Raw genomic sequence first — 12,925 nt, forward strand, 5'->3', positions numbered from 1 at the left:
CTAGACTTTTAGTTTATAAAGCGGGGGTAATCCCAACTCTCCTCTGCAGCTGTGAGACTTGGGTGACCTATAGAAAACACCTGGTATGTCAGCACCAGCCCTTTCTTTAGAAGATCCTCAACGTAAAGTGGGAGGATCACCGCACTGATGCCAGTGTACTCACAGAGACCAACATCTTCAGTGCTGAGGCCCTGATTATCCAGCACCAGCTGAGGTGGAGCGGGCACTGTGTGCACATGCCTGATGTACTCTTACCAAAACAACTGCTGTACGCCCAATTCACCAAAGGAGAAAGGAAATGGGGAGGGCAAAAGAAATGCTTTAAAGACACCCTCAAGATATACATCAAGAGATGTGGCATCGACACCACATACTGGGATACAGTAGCCCAGGACAGGGATAACTTGTCAGAGGGGGAACGTCCATTTTTGAGGAAAATCGCCTTGGCCTGGTTGCAGAAAAACGCCAGAAAAGAAGAGACAGACAACTGTAACCCAGCAATCACAGCCCAACCCTAACTTTCAACAACACATGGAACATCTGCCAGTGAGCCTGTGGCTCAAACACTGGACTTCTCAGTCACCAAAGATCTCATAAAAAATAAATACCTGTGAAAGAGATCATCCTCGACCTCGAGGGATCGCCAAAGATATGCATTTAGTGGCAAGAGCGGACACTGCAAAATAAAATGAAAAGGAAAAATGAATAGCATGCACTCACCTTTGCAATATCTGCCCAGTGGCAGAAAGTATCTAGGATGCAGAAAGTGTATGGGTAGAGTCATAGCATAGCTATTGCATATCTGGATAATGGAGGTAGGACACTATTTTATTAATTAGATTTAAAATAATTAAAAAGATGCCTATCCAGTGCTCCTATGTGCTCTAACATAACAATAAAATCCCAGCCCCACGTAAGTAATCATTTCCAGAAGAACTCAAGAACTTGGTCTACACTACAGACTTGTGTCACTACAAATATTTTGCTCAGGGTGTGAAAAATCCACATCCCTGAGAAATGCAGTTATACTTACTGAACTCCTTGTGTAGACTGCTCTATGTCGACTGGAGGACTTCTCCTGTCGACGTAGCTACCGCCTTTTAGAGAGATAAAGTAGCCACCTACTCCCGTTGGCGTAGGTAGCATCGTCACTAAGCGCTACCATGGCGCAGCAATGCTGTATGTCTAGACAAGCCCACAGTCACTTACAGAAACTCCTTTCTACACTTCATTATTGTGGGAACTGTATCCTGAGCCCTCTCCAAAACCCCTTAGACAAAGGTCTTTCGCCGCATGCCCAGAACGTCATCAAATTCAGGGCTATTTCACATCAAGGGATAATGTTTTCACCCCTCAGCTCATAGTACATTCTAGAGCCCTCACAAAGGATGTTCTGCTACCTATCCCCTTTTTTATAAATTGGGATCGAGGTGAGTGCCTTTACTGGCTGCAGCTGTGACAAACACAGCCTGGAGAAAGAGGCCACCCCTGAGATAGCCCGTTTGTGGCTTTAAAGATCATATCCAATACCTTAAACTTCACTCGAGACTCACGGTCAGCCAATGCAGATCCTAGGGCAGTGGTGTCACAAACAGTGTTGCCAACTCTCCTTAGTCTCATGATAATTATTGTTTCCCTTAAAGCCCCAGCTCCTGGAGTCAAGTGGATGTGTGATGATTTCAGCCTTCATTCTTAAAGAAAAAAATAAGTTTCTAGACCAGTGCACCCTAAAGTCTCACAAAAGTAGAAGGCTAATACAAAACACCAAATCTATTATTTTTACATAATCTCATGATTTTAAAGCCAATTTCATGATTTTTGGTGACCCTGACTCATGATTTTTGAACATTCGGGGTTGGCAGTACTGCACATACTGCCAGTGAAATCCCCTGGTCAGTAAGCAAGCTGCTGCGTACTACACCCGCTTTATTTTCCAAATGGTTTTAAGATGTAGTCCCACACACAGCCCATTGCAATAGTCTAATCTAGTCTGTTAAGGGCTGGACAATGAATAGCAGGTGCCTTTGTATTATTTCCCCAGATAGAAGCTGTTTAAATGTAGGAACATTAGTCTTAGGGGGAAGGGTATTGTAATCAGGTGCTGTATGTAGAGGGAGTATCTTCCTTGGAGAAAGTGATGTTGGAATAGGTACTGCTCCTAAGAAAGCTGGTGAAGAGTGAATAAACCAAATTCAACCCTAGGGTAAATGTGTTGACTTTAATGTATTACAGCAGAGATGAATTTGACCCATTAGGTGTGTTTATGATTGAGTAACATTTCCTTTTGCTTGGTTTTGAGCACTAATCACTGTATTCCCCGAGGTGGCTGTTTTAAATAGCAGTTGTTATCTCAAAACAGTGGTCTATTTATATCTCCTATTTTCAGGTACTTGAGAGGGAGCACAAATGAATAATAACTAAGTAGGAACACAGAAGTGTCCATACCAGAACAGACCAATGGTCCATCTAGTCTCCACTAGTGGCCTGTATTGGATATTTAAGAAGAAGACGTATAAACCTGGCCCACTGTGTAATATAGGAACATAGTATGAGTGAATTGTGTACGCAAGTTCATTTTAGATCAGCTTTTATTTTTATAGATATGGCATAAAAAAATCCGTTAGATGAAATGTCCTGCTTTTATTTAGAGGACAACAGCAGTTCCATTTTCCAGCCTCTTTTTTGACTCCTAGCAATTTGGCAATGAAGCCATTGCAATAGTTGAAACGTAATTTAGAGCAGTTTAGTATGTGTGTTTTAGAAATTTTTCCAGAGATCCAAGTTTTAGGTTTTTTCCTCCCATTATCTTCCTACATAGACCACGATTTTAAAATCACAACCCGTTTGTAGATCTTCAAAGACACTGGGCCAAATACAGTCGTACATTTTATTCTATGTATGCAAAACTCCTGCTAAAGTCAAAGATGTAAGTTTCATATTGTAATCAAGGGTGTAAAGAGGAGCGCTGTAGGTTTGAGACCCTTCTCCCATGCAGCTCTTGCTATCTAGAACAGCCTTTCTGTACCTCTGCCTCATCAACTGTCCATTTCCAAATCCTGCCAGAAAATATATTTTCCCTTGCCTGTAATTTCTCTCGGCTATAATGTATTAAATGCTGCAGTCCTGTTATTTATAGCAAATCTATCAAACATTATAGGATTCTTTTAAAACATAAAATGTCACAAACTAAATTGTAGCGTTGTATGGAATATGACAGTGCTCTCAGGTTATCTGACCTTGATTTCCTACCGCAGTATGTATTGTGGGAAAGAAAAATGAAGACTCAAAATCTGTAATAAATAGCAACTCCTGTCACAGTGGATGGCATTGTGGTTCAAGCATTAGGTGTGAAATACCCAGACCCATGGATTTGACTTACAGAAGGGTTGGCTTTCCTTTCCCGAGGCAGATTTTTTTTTTTTTTTCCAGATAAGACTTTATAATTTCTGTATGCAGTGTTGTTCTAGCCATGTTGATCCCAGGATACTAGAGAGACAAAGTGGGTGAGGTATATGTTTTATTGAACCAACTTCAGTTGGGGAGAGAGACAAGCTTTCAACTCAAACTTACATAGAGCTCTTGTTCAGCACTCTATAAGCTTGATTGCTTGTCTCTCCCCCCAACAGAAGTTGGTCCAATAAAAGATTTTACTTCAACCTCCTTGTCACTTTATAATCCTATCAGTCTTGCACAAACATTAAAGATCCCAGGGAACTTTTCTAAGAATAGGGATTTTCTCCCGTGTGCTAGGACAAAAAGTTTCCCCTCCCACTGTTGTGTAGTGTGTTGTCTGACAGGCAGCAGAGAAGTGGCTGTCTGACTGATTGTGAGTGTATAGTGGTTATGTAAATCCCTTTGCGTATGGTCTTGGGAAAGAGAGCTAATCCCCACAAAAAGGTGTTGCTTTGCAGACCTGGGAAAGTGATTTCTCCACCTCAACCATCCAGGCTCTTTGCACAGCCAGGCCATAGCCCCTATTACAGGGTATAGCTATAGCACATAGGTAAATGCTGCCGGGTGCTTTCCCCCACCCTCTGGTTTTGGCCCAGTAGATCTACAATGTGTATAGATCCACTGACCAGGATTCCCCCCCACCCTGCTTAGTGATGAGCTGTGGCTATCCGCTATGTATATCTCTGATACCCTGGGGCATTTAAGATATCCTGTGTAGATTTGCTTCTGCTGCTTTTACCCCTATGTGACTAACAAGTGACACTTTAAAAACATGGAACATTTTCCACTGCATTTGGGCTTATGTGCGCAGAAAGGATGCGCCAGCATTTTGCCCATTGGATTCAAAGATGCTGTATAACTTCTTGAGATGATGTTATTTAGTGACACACCTAAAGCAGATCTCTCCGGAAAGTCTGAGTGAGCAAATGTTCTTTGAGTGTGTAGCATGTAGCCTAAGAGTAGGGACTTGTCTATACTTACAGAAGTGCAGCTGCAGCAATTAGCGAAGATGCTACTTATGCCCTCCCATCAACATAGCACTGTGTACACTGGGGGCTAAATTGGAATAACTATGTCGCTCGGGGTGTGGAAAATCCTGCACGACATAGTTATAGTGACATAAGTTCCTAGCGTAGATCAAGCCTACCAAAGTTCTCAGCATTCTAAGATGCCAATTTTTAAATATTCCACTGTTTAACAAACAAACCAAAACTCTTATAGGCAGCATAAATATGCTTCACAATTTTTAATTGCAGTGATTACAAAATACTTTCACCCTCATCAATTAAAGAGAATGCTGGATAAGTTCCCACCGAAAACAATTACTCATAGCTACTCCACCTTACTCCCAGTTTAAAAAGTGTATCTCAAAATGAAATGTCTTTACTATCCAGAGGCCTTAGACGCTGCTGTAATTTGTAAAACATATCATAAAATCACTTACAAATACCAAGCAATAACCTAAAGTCCTGGGTCTTTATAGGACTCACGGAATAGTAACAACCATTACCTCTTTGCTTTCACTTAAACTCTCTTACCAGCCCATCACAATAGGGAATGGCTACAAAGCAACCAACCATGATTTTATGCCTTGAATCACAGGGAGTGGTAAGTCTAGTGGTTGCACCAACTCTGCAATGATTCACCAACAGGAGAAGCTTTTTAATATCAATACGTAGCCTGCTTGGGGAATATTTGCACAGCTTAAGTTTCACGCCTAAGGATTTCTGTGCTTGGTTTTTATAGTGTCGCCACATGTTTGAAAAAAATGTTCTCTTTCAATTTTACTCTGCAACAGTAACTGCAAATAGTCATAAAAACTCCAGGAATTAGGCATCTTTCTCTCCTCCAGGACTGACAACGGTGTTAGACCAAGATAAGAAGTTAATTCATAAATGAACAGGACAGGACCCCATAAAATGAGCAGCCCAGCAGCTTTACAGGCTCCCTCACGCTGCCCTGCAAATATACCTTGACCCTTACCAGGAGGGATCATTGTTACTCGGGCTGAGCAGAGGAGCTGGGTTTGAACCTGTAAATGGGTTGCAAAAAATGCCCCCTCTCTCATTAACATTTCCCTGAACGATCAGTAACCCTCAAAGAAATGTTATTAAATGTTACACATCAACATAGGCCAGAATCTCAGCGTAAATACCATTGGCCACAGCAGTATATACGCAAAGACAGGTGACATGCGCTGGCAGATCATCTGCAGGCCAAAGTCTTAAGATCTAGTTGTTTATTTATGCCTTTTTTTAAAAACCTCCAATTACTCTTAGGAGCAGAGTCTCCTATACTCATAAAGCTGCTCTACTCAGGAAACCTCTCCTGGTGTTCATAAAGGTGTGGCTTAGCTCCCTAGCAATTCCATGGAAACAGGGGCGTAGCAATATAGCCTTAAGTAAAACAAACAGGCTTTGTGGAAGTCAAAAAGCAGAGAATGCAAGCTGTTCACATCTCGTTGATTAAAGCAGCTATTCTTGAAGAAAGTAGGCTCCACCTCATCTCTCTACCCCCAACAAATGCATCAGATTTGAATGCTTTAAGTCCTGTGCATTGGGATGCAGTGCAAGGCAATGTTAAAAAAAACCAATGCTCTATGCAATCAATCATTTTTACAGGATACCTTATCAAGGAAATAATTTCAGAATTAAATCATCATAAAAAACTAAGTTAAATCAGGGGAACAGATCTACAGCCCGTACTCAGTAAACCCATTGTCCCATAGTTAATGGCACACCTCAAGTGGCAGAGTTACAAGATAAAACCCTACCTTTCCCTACCTCCCCACCCTTTTTTGTACTAATATCATTGGCCTTGTCTTCACAAGGAAAAAAGGTATGGTTCTCACCATGTGGTAGCTACAGGGCCGGCTCCAGGGTTTTTGCCGCCCCATGCAGCGGGGGGGGGGGGGCGACAAACAAAAAAAATCGTGATCAGTGGCAGCTCAGCCGCGCTGCTTTCTTCTTCGGCGGCAATTCGGCGGCAGGTCCTTCCCTCCGAGAGGGACCCGCCGCCGAATTGCTGCCGAAGAGCCGGACGTGCCGCCCCTTCCCCTTGGCCGCCCCAAGCACCTGCTTGCTAAGCTGGTGCCTGGAGCCGGCCCTGGGTAACTAACACACTGTAAAATCCTGATGAAGACAATGCAGTTTCTAGTTTACTTCAACCTGCTAGCGTGTTTAAAAACTACAAACTGTTTTCTCTTTGCTGCGGTTGTAGGACTTTATCAAATAATATTTCAGTATTTTAAAAGTGTTAAAAAAATTTTTAGATCAGACTTGTTTGTAATAATCGCTTGGAAACTTGAAACATCTTTTTCTATAACAAAATACATTTTCCACCATCTTTTAGAGGAGCAATTTAGTAATATAGACTTGTTACATGTGGGTTACTCATAAAAAATGAGTGGTTATCTTGAAGTTTTGATTTTTTGAAGACTATAGGTCACAAACATTTTATTTTGGAAAAAAAAATACATATAGGTCCACATTTATCTTTGGACTCAGTGGACGTACACCAAAAATGAATTTTGCTCAATAAAAAAATATTTTTGCCATCAGATAAAAGGGAAAAAAAATAAAGGCAAGGAAAGTGTTTGGCTTCCCAATGTTACTTAAAATGTCACTTAACAATATAACAACATTAGACAGATAAGGTGGGTGAGGTATATAATATAACAACACTGGCAGGCTTTTCAGGAAGGGCAGGTATGGCAGAAAGTATGTAGCTACGTCACCATGTGTTTGGTGGCTTCAGGCTCTTGAATCTCACTGGAGCTGCTTATAGATTAAGTTACAGATCAGATGCTACATAGGGATGGACAAACTTGCTAAGAGAGAATAAGAACCTACCCCAGTGCCATGGCCATCCCTATCCTTTGAACACTTGGGATGAACCTATTTGATGCCCAAATTTTAAATTATTTCCCCTCTTTTAAAAAAATTTTTTTTTACAAGCCTCTGCCTTAGGGTGACCAGATGTCCCGATTGTATAGGGAGAGTCCCGATTTTGGGGTCTTTTTCTTATATAGGCTCCTATTACCCCCACCCCGTGTCCTGATTTTTCACATTTGCTGTCTGGTCCCCTTACTCTGCCTTCTCATTTAGAGTTGGCACCAGAAGTAGAAATATCAAAATACAACCTGACCCACTGTTCTCATACTATTGCTAGCCCCACCAGAAACAGGAAGGAATAAAAATCTCACAAGAGAATGTTCTCATGATCTTGCATTTCCAATTTTGCAGAGCAGGGTTTTGGGGCACCTCCAGATTCTTTATTGTTTATCGAAAGCAGCCCTCTGAACCACATGATGCTCCCCATCACAAATGGGATTAATGTTAGCGGGCAGTCTGCGGTCACGTGGATTCGGCGGCATGCCTGCGGGAGGTCCGCTGGTCCCGCGCCTTCGGTGTCCCCGCCGCCGAATTGCCACTGAAGCCGCGGGACTGACGGACCTCCTGCAGGTATGCCACTGAAAGCCGCCTGACTGCTGCCCTCACAGCGACCGGCAGGCTGCCCCCTGCGGCTTGCCGCCCCAGGCACGCGCTTGCTGCGCTGGTGCCTGGAGCCACCCCTGATTCTGGGCTGCAGAGCTTCAAATCCCAAATTTTGTTTTGAATGAAGCAAAAAAAATCTAAATGAATTTTGGCCAAACCTACTATGTTGTGCCTGTGTTCAACATGAAGTCCATGTGGGCTCCAAACTGGGCCAGAGTTACCTGAAAAATCTGAATACTGTATTGAACCATTCAACAAACCTGGGCTGAGAGTCTGAGTTTTCAATCAGACATGAAGCTGGGCAAGTTTCATGTTGTGGGCGGTTTGCCTGCCAACGCTTTCCACAGACCTATGTTTGTCATACAGTGCTAGGCTTTGTAATATCAGGAGTTACTTTTAGTAAATGCAAAGGCATCTCCTTTTCCTTTCCACTGGTGCAGGGCAGAACTCAGCCATGATCTAGGACAGAGTGGAATAGCTACTGTAGCAATCCCTTCTGTTCTGGCATCCAGATGCCTCTGGTTCATATTTTGCAAGAGAGGAGCAGCTAGCGAAAGGCCAGCAATGAATGCAGGATGAAACATGGAGAAGAGAGGCCTCTGCAGCCCAGGCACTCCCCCCAGACCCCCAGCATTGCCAGGCACACATACCCTGCCCACCATGTAGTCTCAGGCTGTGCCAGGCACCACACCCTTGGGGACTGCAAGCATTCCCCTGGCACTCCTTCCGTCTACCATCTTCCACTGATCCTCTGCACCAACACCCGGCAGACAGGGCTGTGTGTATAGACCGCTCCCAGCACTTGCCTGTAGGGCATGTGGCAGAAGCCAGAGCCTCCCTAGGAAGAGTAAACCAGGCAGCAGCCTGGGGTGTGTGGAGCATCCCCTCCTGCACTTTTACATACTTTAGGCTTTCCTCAGTCATGCCTATCCCAAAAGGGACCCACTGTGAAGTAAGTGCAAGAATCAGACAGCTTCTATGTGATAAGGGCAAAATCTTTAGGTTTTTATGAAACAGACAAGTTGTAGTTTATGAATATTTTCACATTGTAGTTAAAACACTTAAAAAAAATAATCAGAGAAACAACCTAGCCTATGTTGTATTTCCTGTCAAACAAGGGTATGCCAGGCTAGCAAAGAAAAGAGGTAGGCTGGTATTGGCAGGTGAAGCCACATAGAAGGCTTTTGTCATGGTATCTCCTTAGCACAGCCCCAGTTCACTAGGGACAAGAAGGGTAGAACTCCCGGCACCTGTTCGCCATGCGGTGAGTTATTATCAATGTTTACAGAGCAATTCTGGTGGTTATAAAAGGGATAAAATGGACTGAATTGCATCATCTGACATCTTAAGTTTCAAATTCCTGCACTGCACAATGCGAGGGATCTGCATAGGCACCCCTACCTTGCTACATTTACTCACTATTCAATACATCATGCCATTGCTTGTGAGCAATTCACATCACCAGGTAATATCAGCCCACAAGTGGCAGTTACTAAATTGCACCTGGACTAGTATGCCATAATGGATGAAAGTCAGATGCCCACTATGAGAACTATGTGTGCCTTGGACACTCTTGCATGTTCTACTCATGCAGATGGTACAATAGAAGATAAGTTTCTATAGGCTTCCAGAGATGGATTTAGACCCATTCTCACGGTCTGCTGGTAACCAGTCTGGTGAGAATGTGACCTAACACTTTCAGGACCCAGTACTTCTTTCAGCCCGGAGGTAGTAAAAACAAAAACAGATTGCTGCACATAGAGCAGCGGCCTGAAGCAGTGTGACAAGTTTTCCCCCATTCCCAACCTGGTAGAAACCAGGGCAGAGGGCACCAGGCATGTCTGACAGTCTGAATCTCAGGTTTGAGACCCAAAGCATGGAGCAGCTTCTGGGGGTGGAAAGGAATGAAATTAACATACTGAGGATGGATGGTCAGTGAGTAGGGGGAACTACTGAGTGATAGGCACCTTCCTCAGGTAAACATTTTATTCATGTCTGTTGGGGTTGCCCAAAGTTTCACTCCTTAGCACATTCTGAAAAGGAAGTTCACTAAAGCCTAACAACTTAATATTAGGATTAAGTTACATTTATATTTGTGCTACCCCGAGAGAGAGAGGGAAAATGAAAAATACCTTATTCACATAAAATCACATTAAAAACTATTTATTTATTTAAATAGCTTTTAATGTGATTTTATAAAAAGATATGAATAAAATAAAGCAAAAACATGTCTTCAGCAAACATTAAACATGGATCATTAAAACACCATCATCACCAAGTTCACTCAAAATATTGTTAACACACTAATTCAACCTAAAAATGTCCAAGTTACAAGTCAATTTATAAATGGTGTAATCAATCCACAGCCAGGCCACAATCAGTGTTCAGAACAGCCCTGGCACATTGCCTTGCTCGTCTCCAGCCACTCTGTTGTAATGAGATTTCTAAATGGCTAATTTTGCTTGACTCAGCAAAAAGTTAATCAGACAGGAAGCTGGATGAATAATGAGCATGGTATCTCACTCCGAGAATTAACAGGAGCTTGGAGAAAACAAGTCTCAAACCCCAAAAGCTGCTGCTGCAAAAAAAAAACAAACAAACAAACAAAAAAAACGAAACAAAACAAAAAAAAAAAAACAAAACAAAACAAAAAACAAAACAAAAAAAAACAGAAAGAGGAAAAAAAGAAACACCATGTCTGAAGCCAAACAAACACCCCAGGGGCAATATGGTACACAAAACAATTGGTTGCTACAATGCTATTCAGGAACCTCCACTGAAAGTCACTGAAGTGCTTAGGAAGAGAAGGTTTGTACAATGTCCTCCAAGCTGGGGACACAGGCATCTTCCCAGCTGAATCAGGGAGTTCAGAGAAGGTGGTATAGTGTCGCACCTTGACATTTATACCATAGAGCTGCTTCTTGGTCATGACTGAAAAAGGAAGATTCACCAAACCCTTCCAGGCCAACCATCTGCCTGGTTGCACAAAGATCTCACCCACAGAAGAGGGGACAGCTAATGGAACACAGGTTTCCCTCCTGGAAAAACAATCCCTGCAAAAATTTTCTGCAGATACCGAGCAGCCCACTGAAGGAGCGCTGCCTGGAATTCAGAGAGGACCTTAACCAAAAAAAAACAAAAAACAAAAAACACATGGATCAGATTCTGGTCTGAACAGCAAGAGCTGTTACTGTCCAGCTAGGAACAATCAGATGGGACATCTTAGTCAACCCAGCCTGAGTAAAGACAGGAAACAGGCTCCCAGAGGAGAGAGCTTCAGAGGGGAAACATGGGTTAAAATAAAGCAACTCTCCCAAGAGCCACAAGCTGGAAAACACCTGGTCTGGCTGCACACATTGCATTAGCAGTCAGACATTAAAAAATAAATAAATAAATAAATTATAGAATGGAGGCAAATTTACACTCTGTAATTGACCAGACACCAACAAAAATAAGTGAGAGTCAAAGCACATCCCCCCATCATGAAGAAGGAAAGAAAAAGCAAGGGACTTTCCGGCCAATGTGGAGTCGGAGTATATCAAATGCTGAACAGACTGGAGGCAAAAGGCCACCACCCTGCTGAGTAAATCAGTGAGCCTGGCCCCCATTATCTAATGGTAGGAACAGCAAAGCAGGGTGCAACCAGTGGTAAGACTTCAGAGGTATACTAACCATATTTTTTTGAATCTGGTCCAGTGGAGGGTCCAGACACACTAGCTGGTGCCACAACATTGAGACCACAAGCTAATTGGCAATGAAAACCCATCCCTGAAAAAGAAGTTCAGGAAGGAGCCAGCACCATTTCTGCACATGGCCTTACACCTCCTCCTCAGACTCATCCCAGTTCCTTAGCACAATGGTTCCCAAACTTGTTCCGCCACTTGTGCAGGGAAAGCCCCTGGTGGGCGAGGCCGTTTTGTTTACCTGCCGCGTCCGCAGGTTCGGCCGATCGCGACTCCCAGTGGCCGTGGTTCACTGCTCCAGGCCAATGGGAAGCCGCAGCCAGCACATCCCTTGGCCCGTGCCGCTTCCAGCAGCTCCCATTGGCCTGGAGCAGCGAACTGCGGCCAGTGGGAGTCGCAATCAGCCGAACCTGTGGACACGGCAGGTAAACAAACCGGCCTGGACCGCCAGGGGTTTTCCCTGAACAAGCAGCGGAACAAGTTTGGGAGCCACTGCCTGAACAATATATGCTACGATCGAAAAAAGCCCCCCCCTCCCCCTCACACACACACACACCTTAATCATGGAGATGCCCCATTGAAATTGTTGGGGCAACAAAGGAGGACCGCAACACTGCAAGAGTCCAGTAAGATCAAATTGCTCTTAGCCCAGTTAGCGCAGACAGAACAGGCTTGTTCATACAAGCGCAAAGTTCCTGCACATCCCTGTCGGACATGATGAAAACTGAGATATCATCAGCCTAGGCCATCAGACAAACTGGGAAAGCTCCACTGGCATGGTCAGACAGCTGAGGAGGTGCAGGAATGGCTCCAGACTAAGAGCTTACAGCAGTGGTTTTAAACCTGTGGTCTGCAGACCCCTGGAGGTCCGCAGATTATGTCTAAGGGGTCTGTGAAAGGTTCAAGGTTGTCGTTATCATAGAACAATGGTTTTCAACCTGGGTCCGCCTATTTTTGTCCATATTTAGAGTACACTGAATTATAAGAAAGGGATACATTGGGGGGACGGGGACGGGGACGGGGGGGACACCTGAAAAGCTATTCACCTCTGAGCAGTTAAATCAAATGGGAATGAAACAACAACAAACATACACACACACACCCCCCTCAGGATTTATCAGGAAATCAAGGCCTGAAAGAGGTGTGTGGCACCACTTGGATCAAAAGATAAAGCTTTATTTGACTGATCCATGTCAAGACTGTCTCTCATCATCACCTAATTGTCAAGGAAGCCTGAGAAGTGCTAAATTGCTATTTGGGTGTGGTACTTGTTTGTTGGGCAATCTTGACTTC

Source organism: Terrapene carolina, unplaced genomic scaffold, assembly GCF_002925995.2.
Source record: "Terrapene carolina triunguis isolate 2854851 unplaced genomic scaffold, T_m_triunguis-2.0 Scaffold130, whole genome shotgun sequence".
Classification (NCBI taxonomy): Eukaryota; Metazoa; Chordata; order Testudines; family Emydidae; genus Terrapene; species Terrapene triunguis.